Source organism: Wyeomyia smithii, chromosome 1 (genome assembly GCF_029784165.1).
Source record: "Wyeomyia smithii strain HCP4-BCI-WySm-NY-G18 chromosome 1, ASM2978416v1, whole genome shotgun sequence".
NCBI lineage: Eukaryota > Metazoa > Arthropoda > Insecta > Diptera > Culicidae > Wyeomyia > Wyeomyia smithii.
In genome coordinates this window covers 40,848,564-40,874,945 of record NC_073694.1, presented here as the reverse complement: position 1 = coordinate 40,874,945, position 26,382 = coordinate 40,848,564, and the positions used below count along the sequence as shown (strand labels likewise).

At 40.6% G+C, this 26,382-nt stretch overlaps 1 protein-coding gene across 7 annotated transcripts in view; it reads right to left on the bottom strand.

Annotated features, from left to right (window-relative positions):
- The window catches only part of LOC129719044 (guanine nucleotide-releasing factor 2), a 115,268-nt gene that overhangs the window by 52,383 nt on the left and 36,503 nt on the right, over positions 1 to 26,382 (bottom strand). For 3 of the 7 annotated variants that reach the window (XM_055670396.1, XM_055670399.1, XM_055670401.1), the window contains exon 1: positions 10,250 to 11,042. The exons of 1 other annotated variant lie outside the window; for it this stretch is intronic. The gene's annotated coding sequence lies outside the window, so the exon portion shown is untranslated. Of the gene's footprint in view, positions 1 to 10,249; positions 11,043 to 26,382 lie in introns of those variants that run through there. 3 more of the 7 variants (XM_055670397.1, XM_055670398.1, XM_055670402.1) reach the window with 1 other exon arrangement.

Here is a 26,382-nt window from a genome sequence, read left to right as displayed (position 1 = left end):
CGACCCATTTTGTTGTCCTGCGCTGTACCCGCTTTATCGCTGAATTACACGAAACTGTGGTAAAAGCAGCCGACATCAACGACAGAACCGACTCGTGAAATGCTTAGCTTCACTGAACCGGAATGGGATTCACAGCTGCAGAGCAATTCGCTCGTTTGTAGCTCCAGACGGCAGTAGTAGCACTGTTTGGGTTATGCACCCAAGACGTAACTGTCCAAACACTTTTTTGCCAAAATAAATTATTTTTATCGGATCTGAATACAGGTACACAACAAGTTAGATAGAATTACGATTTTAAAATAATTTTATTCTTTCTTTTAATCATACTGCTCATAATAATGGTAATAAAACTTGATCAAATGATATTATTATAAAGCAAACCGCCACATCGGAGCAATAGACACAACCATTGACTCTTCATAGATCTTTCATTGCTAATCAAATTCATAGCGTTGGTGTAATATCAACCCTTCTGAACAATGTGAATGCAAACATTAAAACGTGATGAATGAATGAGTTCTCGAACCGATGCATTTACATTTTGGCATAGGTTCTGTTCAAAACATTGTAGCTCAGAAACTATTCATTGCACAGAAAAACTATCTGAAAATGAATTGTAGGGAACTAAAGTTTGCGGTAAAAAATGGACGAAAATTGCCGATTTTTTTCCCTTCACAAGCACTGAAGAAACTAGCCATGCAGCATTAATCATTGTAACCCATGGGCCAGCAGAAAAAAATTTACAGCTCTATCAGTCGAACTCTAACCGTAATGGCGAAAACAGTGAAGCTACTTCGTTTAGAAGTGTGCGCGTCCAAAAAACATCCTGTCACGTCAAAAACGGACATCGTGCGGCAGTTCATAGACACCCGTTCCGGCATCTCCAACATGTTGGCACATTTGGATGTCAATCAGAGCATCGAAAGAATGTTCGATTACGGACGTCCGACTATGAGTCCTGACTCACCCTGGATGGCAACGACTGGCAGGGCAGTTCGTATTTTACTTCCCTCGCGCAGGTTCATTTCACACACCGAGTTCCCTAAGAAGGTGCTGCTGTGGCTGACAGTCAGCGAGAAGGGGATGTCAACCCTAGTAACAATATTGGGTTTATCAAAGTTTTATAGTGCTTAATACAGCCAAAACAGCACTATAAAGCTTTGATAAAATCATTTTTGTTACTTGGGAAAGATGCTCTTCTTTCGCTCCGGACTGGCCGTGAAGGGGGCAATTTATAGTACAATGTTCCTGCCGGAAGTTGCGTTGTTTGTCAACAAATGCCATAAGGCCGGATCTGGCGTCGGCCCATTGCTCGTAGCAATCGTTGAAGGAGATGGAGCGGCTGGATAGTCCGCCCAACGGCCCCAAGTTGCGTTTTATCGAGGATTTCTGGGCAAAGCTGAGCGTAAGATCTACTCCAATAACTTTGTCACGAAAACTGAGGAGGAATTGTTAAATGAAACGAGGAAAGAACTCACAAACGTGCCTACACGCATGTTTTCGTCCGCCATGGGGAATGTTCCGGTTAACTGCCGAAAGGCCGCTCGCAAGGGCGTAGAATTTTTTTGCAAGTTAGTTAACATAATTACCTTCATGGGAAATTTTTTCAAACTTCTCAATTATTTGTCTTAGTTATTTTTTTCAATCGATTATCGGTCTAAGTTATTTTTCTACCGCCATCTGAAAAAAGTCCATTTATTCACCGCAAACGTTATAGCAATAATTTCCCTGATATTTTTCAGCATTCAGCATAAAAAAATTCAACGTAAATGAACGCAATCCCATGAAAAAGATATTCGATCGGATGTGAACTAAACAGTAGAGGTTCCACAATAGACTTTCATTCTGAAAAAATCGTTTTAGTGTTTGATGCTTCAAATTGAAGGGTTTTGCTAGTATGCTTACTTGTTTTTATAGGTTATATTATTTCGATAATTGCAAAAAAATAGGGTAACTGTGCAGTGCACATGCTGCACAGGTGGACCTGACGCCACTGTTATTCCCTAATGGTTTTTCAGTTTTCCTTGATAATCCATAATTTCCCTGGTCGAAAATTTAATTCCTTGACCTTCCCTGATTTGCAAGGTTTTACCAGGAACTGAAGTACCATCCGATATGGACTATTTCCGGAATCGGGGTTCGAGTCAAGTTCAAATTTTATCTAGTTTGGCTACTACCAGCTTCGGGATAATACTTAGGAGCCAGGAATAATCTCCAAACGTGTTGAAGTCTACGTTCGGTGTTTTATTTTAAAGGTGGCGGGGAAATTTGCGATCAGACACTTGCGTAGAGAACTCAGGGTGTGGGGATGAGACTAGGGGGGAGATGCTGGGGTAGTTATACTCCCCCAGACACCTACTGATCCCTGTTCCGACCCACTAAAACCCCTCCAGTCTCCTATCCTGGTCTTCCTGGAACGACGGTTAAGTATTACGTCGGGGAGTGGTTTTTGTGTGTGATGCACCCTCTTTGCTCTTATAACCTCCTAGCTAACTACCTGGAGTACTACATGAATAATTAGCTACCACTGGCGTGTTGGTGGTTGACCCGCCACACACGTTGCAGCTCCAGGACAATCTGGGATGCGGCCGCACAGGCCGCGTTCTAGATGTCCGGGTCGTCGCACATCCTCCGGACTAGATTGTCCGGATTTGTACCAGGCCCGCTCACAGTCATCATGTCGCTCCTCGCTCTTACGAAAAGGGGGCATACGAAGAAGACATGCTCAGCAGTCTCCTCCTCCTCCACGCACTCGGGACACATGGGGGACCCCGCATGTCTGAACCTGTGCAGATATTGCCAGAAACAACCATGGCGTGACAGGATTTGTGTCAGGTGGAAGTTCACTTTACCATGTCGTCTCCCGACCCAGCCGGATATCTCCGATATAAGTCGGTGCGTCCATCTGCCCTTTGTGGAGTTAGACCATTCTCGCTGCCAGCGGAGCATCGAGAATGGCATTCTGGTACGTCTTATGCCCCTTGTGTCACGTTGGTCGAAACACTCTCTGTCGTCCTTGATGGTGATGCTGATAGGCATCATGCCGAACAAGACACAGATTGCATCGTATAACACCGTACGATACGCACTCGTAACTCCCAGACACATGAGCCTGTAGGTACTTTCCAGTTTACCACGGTAACTGTTAGTACCTAGCGCTCTAGACTACACTGGCCCACCATACCTAAGTATGGACGAAATCACGCTGGCAAGAAGTCTTCGCTTGCTGCTATGAACCGCTGAGCTATTGGACATCATACGAGATTGTGCTGCAACATCCGATGAGGCCCTCTTACAGGCATAGTCGACGTTACTCCCGAACGTGAGCTTATCGTCCACCGTAACCTCCAAGAGCTTCAGAGATCGCTTTGAGGTGATGGTGCGTTCTCCGACTCTGACCACCGCCTGTTGCTCCGATTTTCTGTTCACAACCGTGACCTCCGTCTTATGATGCGCGAGCTCCAGTTTCCTGGAGCGCATCTAGTCCTCGACCTTGCGTATACAGTGCGCGGCCGTCAACTCGACCTTCTCGGTCGACTCACCGTAATCCTCCAGCGTTATGTCATCTGCAAAGCCGACGATCACAACCCCTACAGGGAACTTGAGTTTCAACACTCCGTCATACTTGACATTCCACAACACCGGACCCAGGATAGAACCTTGCGGAACTCCTGCGGTGATTGGGACGCACTTCCAACCTTCCTCCGTGTTGTAAACAAGTACTCGATTCTGGAAATAAATTTCCAGAATCTTGTACAACGACACCGGTACGTGGATACTCCTGAGCGCGAGCGCTATGGAGTCCCAACTAGCGCTATTGAACCCATTCTTCACGTCGAGCGTGACGATTGCGCAATAGTGTATTCCTTGCGCTGGAGTCCTTCTCTTGTGCTGGAGTGCTACCTCCGCCGTCTTAGTGACGGATGAGATGGCATCCAGCGTGGACCTGCCCTTCCGGAAGCCGAACTGGTTACTTGCCAGACCGTGTACTCCTTCCGTGTACCTCACCAGTCTGTTGGGGATACTCCTCTCAAGCACCTTGCCCGCGGTGTCCAGCAGGCAGATGGGCCTATATGAGTCCCCTGGAGGTTTCCCAGCCTTCGGCAGTAAAACCAGTCTCTGCCGCTTCCACCTGTCCGGAAAGAGACAGTAATCCAGGCACCTCTGCATGACTGCCCTAAACAGCTCGGGGGCCGTTTTTATCGCCTGCCTGTTTGCCAGGTTAGGGATACCATCCGGTCCCGGTGCCTTGCTCACCTTTAAGGATTTGGCGATCACTATGAATTCCTCATTCGTAACCCTTGCCTCCTCTTCAACCTCGACACGGCTGTTATCGCTCACGGATTGAATTTTCTGTCTCTGTCTGGTCTATGTCTGAGATACTGGAATGTCGGATGTGAGACTCGACCGCCGGAGGCGTTATGTGTATGCAATGTTTTAAATGTCAAACAATTCCCAATATGCCCAGATGACAGAAAAAATGGCCATGGATGTGATTCTGAAACCGAAGATGATCAAGGTTACAAAGTTCGCTTTGATAAGCAAGTGAGTTTAGGCCATTCGATGTCAAAATATTCATACTGAGCATATTCTTAGACTCCCCACTACTTAACCTTCCTTCACGCTGAACTCTATAACACCCCGATGGCTTCCTCTCGACAAAATAACTATCTTATAATATCGTGCGTCTTGAGCTGCCCGACAGATCAGACGTATTTTCGGTTGTTTGTGGACTGGTCTTTGAGTACCTATATCTTCAAAGTTTGTGTTTTGTCATTGCGTCTTTTAAAGACTACCTGAAGGTTAGTACACATTAGTCTTTTTCAAGACTACCTATCTTTGAATTTAACATTTGTTTTTAACTTTTTTCTTGTCACCTGAAATAACGAAAAAAGAAACCGCAAGTGCCGCTTATTGGCTGAGTCCATTACTTTAACAGTAATTCTTGTAAAACAGAAATCACGAGGCGAAAATAGTTATAGAACTGGAATTTCCCTTGTAAATTTTTAAATTCATTTTAACCGCACTGAGGTTTACAAGCACAAGCACATGTTATATATAATGTGCGGATAAAGTGAGAGTTGTATAGAAAATTTGGTGTAGGTGAAAAGCATATCACCCAATGCCGTATTTGCCAACGATATGGCCATGGATCTAAATTCTGTAACATAACACATAAATGCTTCATTTGTGGAAACTCTTCGCACAAAAAGGACACATGTCCTTTGAAAGAGAGTAAAAATTTCCGCTATGTCAATTGTAACGGCAATTGTAACGGTCCGTTTAGCTATTGTTAACGCAAGAACATAATTCTCCAATTATACCAGTTGTTCTGCCCAATTTTTCTACTCCTGTACAGCATCTATTATCGTATGCACAGGTTACAGGTTGTTCGAACATTATGCCAACTAAAAAATGACCGTTAATGTGGGGGGTAAACAAAAACGGCGGAAAACAAAAATACATTGATTACCCCAGCTAGTATTGCTACCGAAAGTATTTTTTCTAATGTCAACTGCCTGAAACCTAATACGACTGGTAAACTTCTTTTTCTGCAATACTTTGAAAAAATCTTGGTAACAAAATCCCGATTAAATAAAAAAATTCCCGACTTTTTCCCGCATTTTTCACGATGTAATTCAATTCCCGACTTTTTCCCGCATTTCCCGTTTTCCCGATTGAGTGGCCACCCTGCACACCTTCTATTCCCGTTCATCTTCGCATTCCCGCGAAACTACAAATATTGCCCGCTTTACTAAACTTAAAATGTAAGTCAATATGACAAAAAATGAAATTAGTTCGTAAAGATCGAAGTCATGTTTGTAGTGAATTGATCACACATGTTGATTTTGATTCTGACCACCTTCCAATAACTTTTTCTATATCACATGATTCGGTTTTAAACCCTATGAGCTCTGTTTTTAATTATCACAAGACTAATTAGGAAAGATATAAAACTCATATTGAGAGTAATTTCAATAATGAGCTGGATTTGCAAAACGAAGTGAATATTGATTCCGCTTTGGAAGCATTAAAATGCGCAATTATTGATGCCAGGAAGCATACTGTTCCAAAGGCTCAAATAAAATTTGATTCACCAATAATTGACAAAAATCTTCAACTTCTAATTCGTTTGAAAAATGTCCGCAGACGTCAATATCAACGTTCTCGTGACCCTGATTTCAAAATTATTCATAATGATTTACAGAAAGAGATTAAACATAGATTCACTCTCCTGGGAAATCAAAATTTAGAGACTAAAGTTGAAAGATTAAAACCATGCTCAAAACCCTTTTGGAAGCTGTCGAAGATTCTTAAAAAACCTTCAGAGCCTATACCAGTTTTAAATGATGGTGAACGTTTTCTTGTATCCAATGAACAAAAGGCACAAAGATTTGCTCAGCAGTTCGAAAGTGTTCATAATTCAAATTTGTATTTTGTGAGTCCAATTGAAAATGAAGTCACACGTCAAGTTGCTTTACTTCTTCCCAGATTTTTTTATCTGCAGGAATAATTGAAACTAACTTGAATGAGATTAAACAATTAAAAATTTCAAAAATAAGAAAGCACCTGGTGATGATGGAATCTTTAACATATTAATCAAATGAGAGCACAATGGAATTTTGAGTAAAAATTTTCGATAAAGGTTTCAAAATTGCAATTTTTCCAAATTATGAAAAATACAACAAAATAACTCCAATTTTAAATCCGGATAAGAATCCAGCTGAGATTTCTAGTTATCGACCAATCAGTTTGGTTTTTTCTATAAGTAAGCTGTTTGAGAAAATTATTCTTAACAGGATGATGGCACACATCAATGAAAATTCAATTTTTGCAGATAAACAGTTTGGATTTCGCCATGGGCATTCCACTACTCATCAATTGCTCAGAGTTACTAATATGATAATTTTCTAATCAAAATTTTGAAAAAAATATCTAACTGATCGAATTCTACAGGTTGTCCTACAGAATTCAAAATCTGAATCTCAAGGTTCAGTCTCGTACAACATATTTACTTTTAATCTTCCTTAAGGGGTTATATACCTTTTTGGTCGAGAAAAATGAGGGAAGTTTGAATTAATTTTTTAGCGCATTGCACCATTTTCATTGCATCAAAGTGATGTTTTTCTGAGAGTACAGTTTATCAACAACAAGAAAATACGTTTGATTTTGAAATATACAAATTATTACTGGAGTAATGGCCGTTTCCCCGAAACGCTATTTTTTGCAGAGGCTTGCGGTGATCCTGATAGAGACTCAGTGGATCAACCGAAATCAAAAAACTCATATTATTTCATTAGTTTAGAAATGTGCCGGGTCCTTGAACGATCGCTTTTATGAGTATTTTGTTTTCAGTGCAAACGGGAACGTTTTTCCCAAAAAATGCACGTTTTGAGCGCAAAAAATTGCATTAAAATTTTTTTTGCGGCAAAATGTAACTGTATGTTTCAAAAAGCGATCGTTCAAGGACCGAAGAATTTTATAACGAAAATTTAAAAAAAGATGAAGGAAATCGGTTCAGTAGTTTTCCCGCAATCAGGATCACGGCAAAGTCATTTTCCGGAAAAAACTATTCCGAGATAATCGCGTGTGTATCGCGTGTTTCAAGTTCAGCTTATGCGGCCGTGGCGAGGCGCGCTGCAAATCGCTCTAACTTTCTTCCTATTGCTCAGTTCTTTATGAAAATTTGTGGAAATGTTCTCAAGATGTTGTATTTGAAGATAATGCAATAAATTTTTTTCCGGTTTTTTGAAAACTAAAAAGGTATATAACCCCTTAACCCGGAGGTACCAGAAGGCACAAAGTCATTGTTCTGCGATGACACAAGCATTTCCATAAAAGGAGAAATGTCATAAGCAGTCGATTGCAGAAAAGTTTAGATATTTTTTCTTCCTACTTGCAAAAGTAGAAAATTTCTCCCAATGCTTCTAAAACCCAAATGATGATTTTTCCCCATAAGACTAGGGCTTCTTTCCTCGAGCCAAACAATACTCACGTTGTCAATATGAATGGGGTTATTTTAAGTTGGTCTAACAAGGTTAAGTACTTGGGAATTATTTACGATAAAAACTTATTTTCAAAGAGCACACTGAGAGTATTCAAGCAAAGTGCATCTAATATACGAGATGTTTACATCCTCTCATTAACAGGAATTCTAAACTTTGTTTGAAGAACAAACTTTTGATTCACGAACCAATTTTTAGACCAGCTATGCTTTATGCTGTATCGATCTGGTCAAGTTGTTGTTTGGTAAGCTCAAGTTACATAGACTTACCGATTTTCGATAAAAATCGTTGCAATCCTCAATTTCTATGATAAGCTCTCTTTATAGCCAATAAGTTAGAAATTAGTTTAGTTGTAAGTTTCCCTTATTTTACAAGTAGATTTAAATCCCTACGAATGATAAGTCTTAAGCAAACAAATCCTAATGACTAAAATTACAAATTTCTAACAGTGTTGAGAAGTCACTATTTGTGATTGGCCGAATACTTGGCCGCTACTAACAAAAAAAAACAGCTATCTCATTTTAATATACTTAGTAATATGTGGTGTCAAGAATAACATACGAACGAAAATTTCATCGTTAGTGGGAAAGCTTTCACTCAATATTACACAGCATAGCTAAAAAAAAAGTGCAATGCAACGTCAACCATCTAGTACCCAAATTAATTTTTAGACAGACTTCGAAAAAATCACTATAAAGCCTTATAAACATTTTTAAGTCCTTATTGAAGCTTTTTAGAGGTTTGACTGAAGACCGTCTAGAGGCGGCAATGGGCACTAGAGGGTTAATATTTTTTTTTGTTTGTGACGTAATTAAAAAATATCGGCAGTAAACTTTAGTAACAGTTTTTAATTTTTCATTGTACAGGAAATTACCCAATGAAGCCATCAACAATAAAACCTTGCAACTATGTGAACAATTTGAGTGATTTTCTCTCCAGTCATAAAATCTAATAATTGCGGTTTGGCCAAGACATGTTCCAGGTTCGCGTAGAACGACAGCTCACCCCAAAGGTTTATCATCGCATAATAGAGCGAAGTAAGTGTCGGAAGTGTGCCACAAGAAAATAGAGTGCCGCCGTGTTTTGAGTGCCATGAGTCAATTTTCCCGTGAGCTAGCTCCAGACTGGTTCCGTACCTAGCAGGCCCCCATTCCGATGAAAGTGGGTCCTTGGTCTCGCTCGCCAGAGAGTGGAAAGAACAAGCAGCGTAAAAATTGAATTACACTCATTCAGAACGGGAAAATTGTGGTGTGGTCTGAGCGATTTCATCAGCTCTGGGTCAAAGGCATTAGTTGCGCGCTACCCCGACCAAATGTGCAACGACCGGAGACTAACGACTGGTTTCTAGGTACCTAGTTACTGCTGATCCAGAGCTACGGCCACAAAACGGTGCCAACGGTGTGCTTGCGTCGGCTGGCTTTCATTGCCCGTTGCAGTACAGGATGGTAAAGCAGCAGTTTTGCAGCAGGAAAAAGGAAACCGGCTAACGAGAAGAGCCATTTACATTCTTACATTCCAAGCGGCAGGAGGATCAAGCGCCCAGCAGGCAAACAAGCCTGGACAGGTCTGGCCTGTTAGGGCACCATTTCGATTCCTGCATTTGGGTCAGATCCACTAACCTAATCTACGTGAAACTGGTCGTTTAGGGTTATCCGAGAATTCCGAATATCAGTCGGTTCGAAGAACGATTGAAAGTCATCACCGATAAATGAAACTTTGCACTTCGCTCCACTTATGTTCGAATCCAATAAAATTAGCACTGTAATGTAGATAGCTAAACTACATGGTCATCTGCGAAGTGTTAATTTGGCACGTTTTAGAAGACACTCAACGTGCTACTCTACGTGCTAAAGCATCAGAGTCTAGATTATTTAATCGAGAACTCGGAAGTGATTGATGCTGACATGAACACAGGTGACTTTAGTTTGAGCGGCAAGTAGTGGCGCCTCGGTTTAGGGTGTATCTCTGTTGATAGACGAAGTACGGAGTAAGGTCGGACCAGATAGAGTCCAAAAAGTCCAGTCGGAAGCCCGATGTGAATTAAAACTTGACAGTCACATTTTATTCTGGAGCGGAACGGAACAGAGCATAAAGATTCGGTTAACCAGACTTTGAACTTGACATCAAACGGATTTAGATAGCAACTAACTGAACTAAATAACTTCAAGAAAGCCCATCTTCACATCTTTAGAAACCACAGTTTGTCATAAAATTAATTGCACTAAATTTTCTGTCGATTATACCTTATGGTCATTCTCCTGAAACTTTTATTTCATAGCACTTCACCAATACAAAGAATTGTCCGTAATTTATTAACAAAAAAACCACAACATTTTACATATGTTACACTTCGTATTTTCCGTGTTTAACAAGCTATGTTACAGGAACTGTTACTAGCACAATGTAAAGTTTTTTTGTTCACTATTACTTCGTGTACTTATCAACAGGAAAAGTTTTTCCACTCAATCTATTCAGTTGCGTGTCTTTTTCGATCAACAACAACACCCTGCACATCAAAGCATACGAGCTCGAACAAATTTGTACACATTTCTAGGTCGGCTAAAGATTCCGGTCACTGCAAAACCAACCACGAACCGGTCAGAAAATTTTCTTCTGACTCAACCCCTAAAACAGGTGACACATGTATTCAATTAACACACCACCTCACTAGCACTCAAACTTATTCGTCGCGTTCGGTTGTTGCCCTTCGCGGTTTACATGGCATTCCAATCCTTTCACCCCGAAAAAAAAATCCCATGATGATCCCTCATCAGCTCAAGCGCCACCAGCGGCAAAACAACGGCGGACGGTTGCGCAATCAGGTCAAAGCTCTGACCCACACACACCGTTTCTGTCATTTGACCCTTTCACAAGGGTAGCGTGACCGAAAACGGGACCCACGTCGAAGGCCGCGTGAAACAACACTCTGGTTCGCTGAGCCTGAAGCGTGCGCTCGACTCAACAATAAACACCCACGGTACAGGGACTGACCGACCGCCTGCCGCACGACACGTTTGTTTACTGTCGACTAGCCGATCGTAGAGGAAAAATCAAACTGCGAGAAATTAGCCAACTTGGGCCGCCCCATCCCAACCGAGTGCGGCAACTTGTGATGTGTTAGTACGCCGCTGTTATTGCCATCCGTGCCGCATCGGCAAGCAGGTAGAGGGAAAATGCCGTAGTAGCAGCACCAGCTGAATGAGTATTTGCGGATCCCGTCACTGCCGCGTTCTCCCGTCGCCACTCCGTGGGTTCGGCAGCAGCAGGCCAGAAGCCGGGAATGAAGGGGTTTTATTTTACAATTTTTCTGCGATTTCGTGCTCCTGTTTTTTTTTTTTTTTCTATATTTTGCGACTCTGCCTTGGGTCGATTCTATCGGGGAGTGTGAATAGTGCAAAATCGTCATCATTATCATTATCGTAATCATCATGCTGACGATGACGGCAGAGCGTTATTATTGTTGCCACGATTGGTGAACAAAGGTATCGCGGACACACAATGGGAATGCAACTCGACACCGGCGACACGATATTTACGGCGAACTATAAAGCTTACTCCGCAGCAGCGAGGAGCAACAATGGAAGGGCGGTAAATCGATCGCCGCGGTCGAACAAAAGAAGAAAAGTTATTAAATGTGCGAAAATGATAAGGAATTATAACCTGATGATGCTTCACCGGTGGGGTGGTTCTAATATTTTTATCCTTTGAAAATACTTGGCACCAAACTTTTGTTAATTTCACTGTGACCGGGTACTAACATACATTGCGCGTTTGGTACTCGAATTAATGGATCTCATTCCGAAACAAATCGACATGCGGTATTCATCGTCTGCAGTTGATTTTGTTAACTTTTAATTAAATCATACTGTTTTATGCCATTTTATTGGTGTGCAGCCAAACCGAATCAAGCAACAAAAACATTATTTCGAGTAATTGGTGTTCAAAGTTTAACCACCCCATATGTTTTCTGCATGCTTTTCGTTATTTTATCATTATAAACTGTTCAAATGATTTCGTTATTTTTATGAAAGATAGGTTATTAATTCTATTTACATTTTTAAACAATACAATTTCAAATTTTTAAATGGTAATGGCTTTCGGCGTACATTTAATTAGTTATTTACGCGTAAATGTACATGTAGAGTCCGGCAATTGACGTCGTGTGGTATCCGGAACAAAAAAATAGTGCTGTGGTTGCCTTGTTCCGAACTAAAAAAAGACCAGCTTCGTAAACACAGGAGTATGTGCTTTATATGCAGCATAGTAAACGCAAAAGCGAGAAAAAAAGTGCATACGAGCGAAAAAAAAACACCATCGCTTTTTTTCCATATAACCGTGTCCCAGTCTAATGTACACTCCATGAAGTGTACAGACCGCGACTAAACTTGAATCCTCTCAACCCATAATGAAATGATGATATGGTGCATAGATTTCTGGGAGAAAACAAACACATGACTACACTACATCAGCTCTGAGAAGCGATTCGCTCGTTGCGTTTGTCTCTCCATAGGCCGGTCGGTAGGAGAAGAAAGTAGCCTGAACAGTAGCAGAGGTGTGGTGCGGTGAGAGGGAAAGTGTGAGGGAAGGGACTACTTCGGCAGCGGTTGAGTTTATGCGAGAGTAGGAGAGCATACACTGTCATTTTCTTTCTTTTTCTGACAAAAAATCATATTCATGAGTCAAATAAATAAGAATATAACAAGATCTGATCGCTCTGTGTAACAGAGACGAACAACTTTATATGCCGAGTTGTGCACAGTTGAGAACCACTTGTTGTGGTGTACACTAATGAATAGAAATATATCGTGAAAAGGAAAGCAAAGAGAGTGCACCAGCACCGATACTTTGTTTTTCGCATACTGACGACGATATCAACGCATCATAGGCTTGCTTTATATGTATTCATTAATCGCTAGAGGTGATTTTTTTCCTTCGCTGTTCGTATGCATCATTCCTCGAAAGATATTCACAAATTGCTACTGGTGCTTTAGAAGCCAGGTTAGAAATGAACGCGCACCGCATGTCTGTACTGCATGAAAAAATTCTTAGGACTATGTTCCCCCACCAACATTTCAATTGAGAAAAGAAAAAGTGAGCGTCAAATATTAATTGCAATGTTGGTAGGAGGCCGTGATTGAGGGTAATTGTTCCAATACAAACACAGTGCTTCTCAGGACAAACAAATCGTCAATTAAAAAGTAGTGAATTTTCTAGTTATATTTTTATGTTAACGACTGGTAATGGTTCTGCAAAGGTTGGTCTGTTTTTGGCTTTCTCAGTCTTTATGAAGGAAATACACGACAATCTAGCAAAATTGCCCGACGTTTCGGCCGTTTTGGTGGCCTTTTTCAAGGAAAAACTGTATTAAACGTAAAAAGTTAGTAATAGAGTATAAAACATAAATAGTCACTCACTTTAGTTGTGTCGTATTGATCTTGAAAGTTGGTTCCCAACGGTCGGAAGTCTTGTATTGCGGTGGTTTGGTTTTTGCTTCGGTTGCGATGAACTTTTGCTCGTTTTATTCTTCGGAAAACTGCGAACTTTGGTCACTTGAAAACTGGCTGTATAGTGCATTAACGTTCGATTTGAAATGGTGCTCAGATTAGGCGGGTATTGATCATCACGGTGAGCTTCTAGGGGTGGTTTTTGATCGTGTGTAGGATTCTATTACTAACTTTTTACCTTGAATACAGTTTTCCCTTGAAAAAGGCCATCAAAACGGCCGAAACGTCGGGCAATTTTGCTAGATTGTCGTGTATTTCCTTCATAAAGACTGAGAAAGCCAAAAAACAGACCAACCGTTCAAGTTATAGCTAAACAAGCTTGAAATAAGTGCTCTCATATATGGTGGTGAGAGCTCGAGTAATGGCACACTGTCCGTCCTCTTCTTTACAGGATAAAACAATTTACGACATAACGAGACATGAACGATGCCAACATTTCCCTTCGCCGTAATGCTCGCTGTAATGTGTGTTAATGAATGATAGCTGCTCATTGTCCTACGTCCATAATGCGGTTGTGTGTCAGATATAACCTTCTACTTTTTACCATTTCCGATCTTCTGTTAGTGCTATAAGCATTGTGTAAACTTTTCTAAGTTTGATTCGTTTCTTTTAATCTATAACACAGTGCAACATTTTTTCTGCCTTGGCTTCTATGTATGATTTTTTGATGAAGTTTGATGCGAAAATAAATTTTCCCGAGTTTGAACATATTTCGAGATAAAACTATTTTAGTATTGTAGGGCAATTGGGGCAAAATTGATATGTTGCTGACATTTTACGTAGATCAGACACCATCCAATCGATTCCTGAGACTTTTTTACTTAATATAAGACATAATTTGACTACTACTGTTAGATATCAGCGCATTATCAAAAATGCTCAGACATACTCGATATTATTTTGCTTTGTGAAATATACTAAAACCATGCCAAAACCGCTTTCGTAGAATCACCGTTTTGAACTCAGTTTTGTCCGATTTAAGATCTGTTTTTTTAAAGATGAGTTAGAAGATGCTAATATGTGGACAAACTCATGGAACTTTGATATTTGGTCTTAAAACAAAATGGCGTCGGTAAAACATCGAAAATTTCCGATTTCTCAAAAATTCAAAATGGCGTCATTGTTGCCACTTAAGTTGAAATATGTTCAAACTCGGGGAAATTTGGTTTTGCATCAAAATACACAAAAAATTATATATAGAAACTAAGGCAGAAAAAAAATCAATTTTTGTTGCACTGTGTAATAGCTTGGATGGTTCCATTCTTTTATTTTGTGTATTGCTGAAGTGCATTGGGACCATCTTGTTGATTATCTAGTGTGGCTAGCCCCGATTGCTGTACACAGATCACGAGGTACCCGTACTCATTAGGGTAGGGCAAAGTGATCGATTTTCTAGAACCAAGTTTTTTGGTTCCATTTGTGGCCCCAAACAATCCAAAACTTACCGGAGGTCTCCGCTTGGCGCATTGCATTTCAAATTTGTATGGGAAAACTTGGTTCTGGTTTTGTGCTGTCAAGTTGAATTTTTTTTCATAGAAAGACGCCTCAATTTGGTATCGCAAAATCCAAGAGACAAACGACCTTTTTGGGATTGGAATTCCATACCTGATACGGAGTTAGAAGGAGACCTCCGAAGAAGTAATACCTAGAAAACGAAGCGGGAGTTATTGTGTGAGACAATACCGATGTTCTTCAAGTGGTAAAGAACAGGGCAGTGTCAGGTAATAACTACGTGTAGAGACGTAATTCACCACACTTTAGACCGAGAAGCCTCTTGGTTATAGCAGGGTTCGGAGAGACTTGTCTGCAGCCCTGTGTGTTAATCTATCGGTTACCTGTTTCTAGCGTTTCCCATGTTTTAAGTTCGCACCTGACGGCAGATTTGGAGGTACTCAGAAATGACTCAGGGCCAATGAATTGCTGTGCTGATTCTTGTCTTGCGGAGTAGCCAGCATTTTCACTGCCCTCGATATCACAGTGTCTAGGTGCCCAGTACAATAGAACTTGGTTCTGTCGGGGTAACTCTTGTAGTGCTACGCTGCGCTCTCAAACTAATTTGGAGGCACATTTTAAGGACATAAATGCCAATCATTAAGCTGCACTTCGCTGTCCGAGAAGATGCCGATTTTCGATGAGCGAAAAACTGAATGAAAAACTGTGGGCCATAAACTCCGGAGCCAGTGTTAGATCCTATTTTCGAACCATTTGTATAAAAGCAGCTGATGCCTTATGGAAGTGCAGGACCATCCCTGCTCCACATGAGGCGATCGGTTTCAATAACTTCATATGGAACGTAGAGATTGTCCTGAGCCGCCATGCAGTCGGATACTGCGGTGACTAAAGGTGTGAATTTTAACTCCATTAGAATGCGAAGATGACCAACCTGATCGCCTTCGAAGATTGTTTCGTTTTGTTGAAGGCTTAGTGCACCAAGCTCTGCCTCTTTCTTCACATGAAGATGTAGAGGCAGTAGGCAGAGCATGGCCTCCAAAGCTACCGTTGGTGTGATGCACATGGCGCTGGTAATGGAGAGACTTTATTAAGCTTTCCACGGGCTGTCACTTCATTTACCTTTGGCCACCAAGCGAGGACGGCGTAAGTAATTCTTGGCCGTGCAATGGTTATGTAGGACCAGAGAGCCAGATTTGGTTTCAATCTCCAGGTTTCGTCAAATAGTATTCTGCAAGCCAAATTGCCGTTGTAGCTTTTTTGACTGCGTAAACAATTTAAGCCGTCTAATTCAGCTCACTGTCCAAAATAATACCCAGGTTTTCAACTTCTTTACAGAAGGTCAGTAAACCCATTCAGTGAAGGAGGAGACAGAGTGTGTTTCCTCCGTTTAGTGGAGTGTACAATAAATATTTTAGCGGGATTTATGTTCAGCCCCTCTTGAGTGCACCAACTCAGGGTAATATCTAGTGCCGTCTGAAGGCGGTTCAACATTGTTGCGTCACATTTTCCGCGAGTTATAAGGACTACATCATCGGCATAGCCAAGCCGGGTAGCTTGCTTTAAAGTGCATTGACCACCAGCAACCAAAGCATGGGGAGAGAACTCCCTCTTGTGGATAGCCTTTTGTCGCTGAGACGGTGATTGAAGCGTCTCCTGATGTAGATGTGATTTCTCTGCTCGAAAGTATATTCTGCTTTTAGCCATGCTGAGCAACCTTAAGCTGAACAGCTAAAGCCCTTGGTCTTCCCGGGACCGCCATTACAGGAAGAGGGCCCGTCGTACAGGCCGTACAGGAAGAGGGCCCGTCGTGCTTTTTGCACTTACCTCAACGGGTAGCAGAGCAGCCTATACAGGCCAGTTAGTTAATCGCTAACTAACTGGGGCACATCGATGGTTTCCCGTCGATTGGTGCCCTGCAAAATACAAACGATCTGTGATGCGGCCTTGATGACCGCATCCCAGATTTCCCTATTCTTGCACATTCTACGCACAATGTTCTCTGGCGTGGTGTCCGTCCCACTTATTGCCAGCATTTCGTACCTTATCCGCTCGAAACGCGGACATGTGAAGAACACATGCTCCGCGTTTTTTTCCGCACCCGTACATGCGGGGCACATAGGGGACTCGGCGTACCCGGACCTATGCAGGTACTGCCTAAAGCAGCCATGGCCTGACAGGATCTGTGACAGATGGGAGGTTACTTCCCCATGGCGCCTGTTAATCCAGTATGCTAACTCTGGAATGAGTCGGTGTGTCCATCTACCTTTCGTAGTGTTGGACCACTCCCGCTGCCACCTGGCCATTGAAGATGACCGTATGGTGTTGCGTATACCCCTCATGTCGCGTTGGTCGAAGCACTCTACATCCTCTTTGACGATGATGCTGATGGGCATCATGCCAGCCAAGACGCAAACCGCCTCGTACGACGCTATTCGGCATGCGCACGCGACCCTTAGGCACATTAGCATGTACGTACTCTCGAGTTTGCCGCGATGGCACGAGGTACTCAATACCTTGGACCACACTAGTCCTCCATACCTGAGTATGGATGTAGTCGCGTATGGATAGCGCGGCCTTTAACTACACCTCTCTAATTGACTCGCCATAGACCTCAAGAGTTATATCGTCGGCGAAGCCCATAATCACCACCCTTGGAGGGAGTGTTAGTTTTAACACGCCGTCATATATGGCATTCCACAGTACCGGACCCAGGATGGAACCTTGCGGTACACCTGCGGTAACTGGGACGCTTTTCTGACCCTCGTTTGTGTTAGTGAAAGTATATTCTGAATCCAGCTCATTGTAATGTTATCAACTCTTCTCTTCAGGAGAGCAGTATTGATCGAAGCATAGGATGTATTATCAAAAGCGCCTTCAATATCAAGAAAAGCGCATTGCGCCATCTCTTGATACTTTAGCGACTTTTCGATAAGAATCACTATGCCATGAAGAGCAGTTTCCGTCGACTTACCAGGTTGGTAAGCGTGCTTTAGGTAGTGGCCAGTCCTTGAGAAACTGTAAAGTGATAACACCTCAGAGCGGTTGAAGTTTCACTTTTTCGACTGATAAAAAAATGCATTGGTTCATGCAATGCAGTTCATGAAATGTTCGAAAAAACTTTATAAGTCGAGAATGTTCGAAAGAATCAACTTTCTAGAACATGATAAATTTTCTAGCTGAGAGAGCCCTTCATTATACATTCATTGGCCCAAGCTATAAGATTTCTAGGTCGCTAAGAGTCGATTTTTTCGAGATAACACCAGATCTTGACGTTTCATGTATTTCTAAGACATTTAGCATAAAAAATTACGATATATTCGAAACATTTCATTGCATTTTTATAGGTTGAAAAAGTGAACCTTTAACCGCTTTGAAGCATATCTTTCCGAAGTCCGATAAAGCTGAAATTTTTTAAGGGGTCTTGTTTCGAGAAGACGAAACTTTTGAGCTCCATAAATTAACGAAATCGAAGGTCGAATTTTTGTCATACATCCCATTGGCAGGGTTACAGGGCAGGGTTACAGAGTCCGCTTTGATAAGCGGGTGGTCGTAGGTTCGAATCTTAGTAAAATCAGCCCATTTGGTTGTCAAAGGACTTTTAACATGGGTTTATTCTAAGGCTCTTCACTACATACCCTTCCTTCAAGCTGAATTTTGTAGTACCCCTGCTGACTTTCATCCCAACAAAAAATAAAGTCTCTCTTGTAATGAAACTGATCTAAGTAACGCATGAACGAGGGGAACGAGGTTTCGATAAGACTCCTTCCTCTTGACATAATAAGTCCCTGTTAGAATTAACCTGTCCAGAGGGGAACGTTAGGTGTAGTCTCACTACACCTAGGATAGAAAGAGGCTCGGTATAGTAGAACAGTAAGCTTGAAACAAAAGGGTAAACTCTTACACACAAGCACGGATATAAATGAAAAGCGTATCATTTACTTCAATAGTGATACTGTCAATAATATAACATGAAAAGCGAAGTACAGAAAACACCTGGGCAATATCACAATAGATCAAATGTCGCTGGTCGCAGTGATGAGTCCACACAGAGAAAATACTACAAGGTATACAGCCCTAAGGGTTGTATGAAAAGGTGACGTAGGACTAAATGTATATATTATATGCTGGGCTAAACTGTTCATAGGCAACACTACCGTTTATTGTTGATGGTCGTTATTGTAAAACTAACGATGCATGAATACATGAAAATTTTACACTAGTAGTAGTTGCGAAAATTCTCATAACTCTTATCTTCAAGCATCTATAGTTCTGAAAAGAACTGATTCAATAATCTTCAGTTAGAAATTCGTGCTACAGAACGCTGATAGTCGCACCATCGGTAGCATTGAATATTTTGCTTGACCGCGTATAATAAAGTTTGCTCTCCGCTGTGGCTTCCAGTGGCTGTGCCAGCTAAATATTCTGCAGCTATTGCTGCCGTATGCAAAATAAAGGTAACATGTTCCGCAGTGCCTGGAAGTTGACTCGTATGCAGCTCTCGTTTCTCAATGTCGCGTACCTTTAACAGCTGCACTGAACTCACTATTGTGTAACAAACTAAACTGAAGCTGAATTATCTACACGCAGTCTTTTGTATCGAGTTCAGAGTAGATTTTTGTCATTAGGGCGTGGCCACGCAGCTTAGAGAAAGACAAACAAACCAAAACACTTTGTTGAGTCAAAATATGTAGGCAGTGGAATTTATTTCGTCCATTTTATTGTTATCTGTGCCATTAACCTTTTTCCACCATTAAGCAGTAAAGCAACAATGTTGAACATTATATCAAACAATTGTTACACATTTTATCTATCCACCGACATATAAATGACTAAGATGCATTAAGTCGTTCGCTTGCTATAATCGTTTGAAATCTGACGCAACATTTGCCAGTTTCATTTTCAATTTCACAAAGTGTAATCTAGTCTAGAAAACAAAGACGTAGTCCTACGTCAAAAAAGCACCCTAAAAGCAGACATTCCTAATTAAGTTTGCAATTGAAGGCTATAGCTGTTTCGATTAAAATAGATGTGTATTCTGATTTCTTACCTGTTATACTTTGTGCCAAATTGTATTCTACCAACTCTCTCAAACATAACGCTGGTGAATTCGAAAAAAGACACCATCTACTATGACATCTCATGCACCCAAGAGGAGTGATGTCATAATTTTCATCCCCAAAAAATTGATCCACCCTCAAATCAGACGGTGAACACCTCAGGAATATTATTATACTTGCGAACAGTACAACACCCACCCCATCTCTAGCTGACCGAGCTGCAAAATCGCATCATGACCTGAAAACAAACGCACAAAAAAAAATCACCGTTCACCTAAGCAGCACCTAGGCAGCTAAGATTGTCGCGTAATCACTATGACATGAAGCGTGCAAAATTCAAACACCGAAGCCACCGGCTGCGCTTGCCCTCCCGCTGCTGACAACTTTCGCGAGCTTTGGCTGGTGGCGATAATGAATATTTTGCCACTAAACGACGCAAAATAAGCGAGGAAATCGAAATACCAACATTTCTCTGCCTTTCTAATCGTTTGAAACGTGATAGTCGTAGCGGTAGACTCGTTTTGCTTTTTTGTCAACTGTCAACTGTTTTTTGCCTATTACCTGTGTCATATGTGTATCGTACGGTGAACTTCAGTACGGTTGTGTCAGTAGTCAGTATTTGCGTGGAAAAAAAAAAACAGAACAGGGAAACAGGTGCGTGCGAGCGCTGACACGGTGGGCCAGTAAAAAATCGTGATTCGATTGCCAATGGTGAGAAGTGCTTTTTTCTCGCCATAAATACACTCGACACTGGACGACGTTCAAACCAAGGCAAAAAAGCATTCCTTTCAATGGCCCTGTCTATTGCCGCAAAGTGACTTTGCGATTCAGTGCACTGCCACTGGGCCAATAGCTGGGCGAGTTCCGATTTCAAGTTTGCTCCAGTGCCAGGGGTGTTTTTTGTGGACAAAATGTTGGACTTTCCAACTTGTAATGTAGACAGTTTTCCTCTGTTATTATCGAACGTACACCAATTTAAAGGTCCGATAGACTGTGTCGCTTATTATGGGCATGAATCTTTACGAGCTCAAATTTTCAAGAAATGTGCTTGAATTTTGTTGAATTTGGGAACCTTAAGCTTGTTATATAATCCCGATTGATTTTCCTTCCTTTAAGCGTTTCAACGAGAGATTAATATCATCCTATTTCTTTCAATCACGACCGGGTAGATCTTTCATTGTATAATACATACCAAATCACTTAATGGCTTTTGGACTTTTCCAGTTTCACCAATCCATTCTAGTACCATATTTGGTTATTTAGGTTCAGTTACAGTTTTCAGTGCAGCATCACAGGGATACTTTTTCTGCATGACAATAGGCACGTACGAGTCGAGTGATGCTGCTGCTGAGGTGCAGCATATGTACTTCAAAGCCGAATGCCGGTCTGTTGGATCGGTGTACTTTAGGATGAACAGTTTGTCAGTGCCCTGTAGTGCCCACGCACTGGTTTTGCATTGATTGCAAACTTTACACGCTCCAGTTGATCGCCCCGGGGGCTGCTACTACTAGTGTGTACACGTTAGATCGGCCAGAAATTGGACCATCAATCCGTTTCTGATGCGAAAAACGAAATGTTGAAATTTCTAGACAGTCTAAGCTAGACGAACAAATTGACGCAGTTGCCTGACTGTCTGTTCCATTTGCTGCAGCAGGCATATTAGCATCACAGAGTCACCCAAGCGTTCGGTCTGCATAATACATTCCGCACCCTGGCTTGACTTGCATGCATCTCTTGCGTTCGCTCGGATTGCTGAACCATTTGTTATGAACAATAAAAATGATGGATCATATGTGCGCCCCAAGAGGATCTCCGATTCGCGATGGGTTTCGTCAATAAAACCGGCATACGTAAATACTACACACGTACTGTAAGTACTGCATAAATACTCAGCGAAAACAACGAGGCCAATTTGTTCTTTTCTCTATTGGAATCACTGCAGCGTGACAAACAGTAAAAGAACTCACTTTTGTTAGATGGATGAGCTTTTCACTCTCGTTAATTATGCACCAAAAAAAATCACAAACATTCACCAGTATACGTTTGATTGATTACTCAATAACGTTACGTTAATTTAGAGCTGTCGTTTCAGCCATTTGAATAACCTGAAAAGATTTCATTGGTTATAAACTGCAACACATCCGATGGTGTCCAAACTGTTTAAAATTCGGAAAAGTTTTTTCGCTTCACGGACTTGAACTCACATTATTCTGGAAACGAACTTTTAGCAGATCGAGATCGGGGCAAACAAATTTTCACAGAAAACCCCTACATTGTTGTTCCTGCATCACCCAAATTTCGCCTCTCTTCAAAAATTGTATACCTCATAACCCGTATAAGCATAGAATAATAGTTAAAATTTGAAATATCTGAAAATTATAACATTCCTGCGAACAATAAAACTCAGATAATTGCAGAAAGTTTGTTTTTCTTCGAAAAGGAAATATATCTTTTAAAACTTGGATGCCTTAATGAAATGTTTTTCTGACTCTTATTCCAATTTTTATACCACCCAACTACAAATACATATATTTATTAGCTTTTATTCCCAAACTGGCGATTCTCTAAGAATTAGACCGAAAGTAAGTTGGATATTTTAAAAACATACAATCAAAACTAGCTTTATTCAGAAGCATACAATTATTTTGATTTGACCGATATTTCACCTCTACGTTCCAGCTCATAAATAAATAAATTCAGTACCTTATTTACATCAATTGAAATTTGTCTTGTCATTCACCGGACATAGGAGACACTTACCTGAAAAGATAAATAAATTCAATTGTATAATTATTTTAGAAATGCTATACATGTGGGGTAGTTGAGTTAAATTACTAAAAATATGTTTATATATAGTTATAACTATTTATAACCATAAAACATACACAAAAAATAACATAGCCAGGAATGGTATTTCCCTTTTTCAATAGAAACAATGTGCTCTAGCTTATATTAAAGTTGCCATTTTTCATTGCATATTCAAATCGCGCGATTCAGTAGGGAAGCAGTTCCCTTTTTTCACGAAAACTATCGTAAACTAAAACACACGCTTTCGGTAATAAAACAGCATGGAGACTTAATAATAAATCGAGAGGTCTGCATCAAAAAATGTTATGTACTATTGGATTTATTGCAGTGGACAACGTTCTTTATTGATCGTGAAGACAAGAGCGAATCATTCCGATCGAATTGAAGACGAAAAGTAAGAATCATGAACGATAACGTGTTGCACTTACAATTCATTCCGGAGTTTTATATCAGCAATAGGTATACAAAGCTGGGCGTAATGATGCGATGATAATAACAAGCTTGGGCAGTCGCCATCGACTGTCTAGTGGTTTTGACCGTAGAAATATTCATGTTCTGTGTGGAATGGAGCTATTAAAATTCAACAATTTTTAAGACATCTCAAGAGGAGCTGCGTGGTCGCAAGGTTACAATATCCGCTTTGTCAAGTGGATGGTCGTGGGCTCGAATCTTAGTACAATCAGGCTATGCGATGTCAAAAAGGACTTTAATTAGGGTAGGTTTATTTTCAATTATTTATTTCCTCCTCAACTTATTCTTCCTTTACACTAAATTCTGAAATTCTTTATTATGACTTTATCTTAACAAAATAAATAAAAAATAATGAAACTGGTCAGAAGGACGCGCAACGAAACTTCTGCAAGGAACTATAATTGGTGATGATTAGCCGGAGGAACGAGGCTCGTATAGTAGAACAGTGTGCGTGTGAAAAGGAACCCATATTACACATAAGCACAGATAAAAAATAAGCATGCCACTTCTCAATAGCGGTATTGCTAATAGTTAAAGTGACCAGACGTCCCGCATTTCGCGGGACAGTCCCGCGTTTTAACAAAATATCCCGCATAGAAAAACGTCCCGTGTTCACCTAAAGTAACTGTGCCCCTTTGCGGAGCCCTGCAGTTTCCAAAAAATTGAACCACAGGCAAACGTTACATATTTTCACTAGGACGGTTGTCGGTATCGATTTTTTATGTCCCTTAAGCTGGAAGTACAAAGTCAGCAGAACAAATAGTTAATAGTATGAAAATTTAGTGCTCATTCGATGCTCATTTAATGCCAATTCGCCGAATTTAATGCTCCATCATTTCTTTGAAAATTGCTTTTGTTTGCTAGCTTAAAAAAATAGCTAGCAGACAATACACGAAAATAGCATTTTAGTCACACACAAAACAGTTCTATAACGGTCAAAAACATTTAATGCTCATTAAATGCTCTTGAAAAAACCTGATTTTCATGATAATTTTATTGATTTTGTATAATTTTTTCAATAATATAATAATACATGAATAGCTTCAATTTTTCAAACATTCCCTCTGAAAACAATCAGAATCCTTTTGATACGATTAGACACCAATTAAATGCTTCCATATGCGAGCAGTTTCAATAACTTAGGTGCATTTTTAATTAAATATATTTTGTTCAAAAATATTGTTCTGCTAGCTTAAGAAAAAAATTAGCAGAACATTGGCCAGAAACAACTGTTGTAAAATGGTCACAATAATTTAATGCTCATAAAATGCTCTTGAAAAACCCAGATTTTAATGATAATTTTATTGATTTTTTCTAAATTTTTCAAAAAAATGATAATACATGAATAGTTTTAATTTTTTCAAACATTTTCCTCTGAAAACAATCAGAATCTTTTTGATACGATTAGACACCAATTAAATGCTTCCATATGCGAGCAGTTTCAATAACTTAGGTGCATTTTTCATTAAATATATTTTTTTTTTTAAATATTGTTCTGCTAGCTTAAGAAAAAAGTTAGCAGAACAATGGCCAGAAAAATTTTCAAGCAGAAAACTGTTGTAGAATTGTCATAATAATTTAATGCTCATTAAATGCTCTTGAACAAACCGATTTTCATGATAATTTTATTGATTTTTTCTTTTTTTTTTCAAAAATATGATAATGCATGAATAGCTTTAATTTTTTCAAACATTTTCCTCTGAAAACAATCAGAATCCTTTTGATACACTTAGTATAAGCAGTTGATGTAAAAAGTGACCAAAAAGTACCCAACAAATCGAAAAAAGGGACTAACAGTTGCTAGAAAATAGCCAGAGAAGTTATTGTTATTAAAAAGGGTACGAAATAAGGGATTGGGCGATCTACAGGGAAAGATCAATCTTCAGGATCGATTCAGCTGAGCGGTCCCAGGATCGATCCACCTGAAAAATCGAAGCTGCAGGATCTATTTCTGTTGAATCGATCTTTCAAAGCTCTTTTTTGCGGCGCTGTGAAATTTACTGAACCAAGTGCCATATTTTTGACGTAGAATACGTCTTATGGTAATATATACAGGGGTCCAACCTCAATACAGGGACCCAAAAACGAAAACCGAAAACATCGAGAGCGTCACGAAAATTGTCCAATTTTAAACGTTTTAAACTCAGTCAGTTTCCAACCGATTTCCGTCATTTCAGCAGCAATCGAAAATTGTACTATTGAAAATTGTTGAACCTTGTCGAAACGTAAATGTCGACCTTTGATTGGTCCCTTGCAGCCTTTTCATAGGATGACAGAATGGAGTACCTAGTTAGTCGGGAATGCACTCGTTGGGCTATATAAGGGACTGCTTTTCCTCAAGCAAGCTCAGTTTACTAGCAGCGGGCAGGAGCGGCGGACAGTAGCAGCGATGGCAGTGGGCAAAGTCGGCGTGGAGCAGCAGCGGGCAACAACGGCGGCGGTAGTGTTTAGCTGCAGTTCCTACCTTTTTCAGTTCGGCTCCCCTTCTATCTGAGTTGGACCCCACCAGCGGTAATCCAATTCAGATATCGTTGGGTATATAGTTGGGACTTGGGAATATAGCCAGAAACTGAATGAGACTCGCACCGCCAGGTGGTTTGAGAAGCCACCATCATCCAGCGTGTATGTATATAGGGTGTGTGCATATATATAACGCGTGTGAATATCTATAGCGTGTGTCGCTAGCGTGCGTGGCTAGCTTTATAGCGCGTGCATGTCTATAGCGTGTGTGGCTTGGTATATAGCGTGTGTGTTCATATCTACAGCGTGCGTGGCTAGCAGTATAGCGATAAAAATTATCATATATAGTTGCAAATAAATCACCTCATGATGATTTTAAATATTACAGTAAATCATTCAGAACAAAATCAAAAATTTGCCATGTTGAAAAACAATATTCAGTTATCAATAAATGGCATGGACAAACATTATTAACCTCTTTTGACTTCAGCTCAGCCTCAAAGTTTACTGCGTGTATTTTAGCATCTATTTGAAGAATGTTTGGGCCTGAATCACATTATTTTTCGCTCAAGTCCTACTAATTGCAGCAATCGATTGTAAAATTTTCTACGCTACTGCAAACTT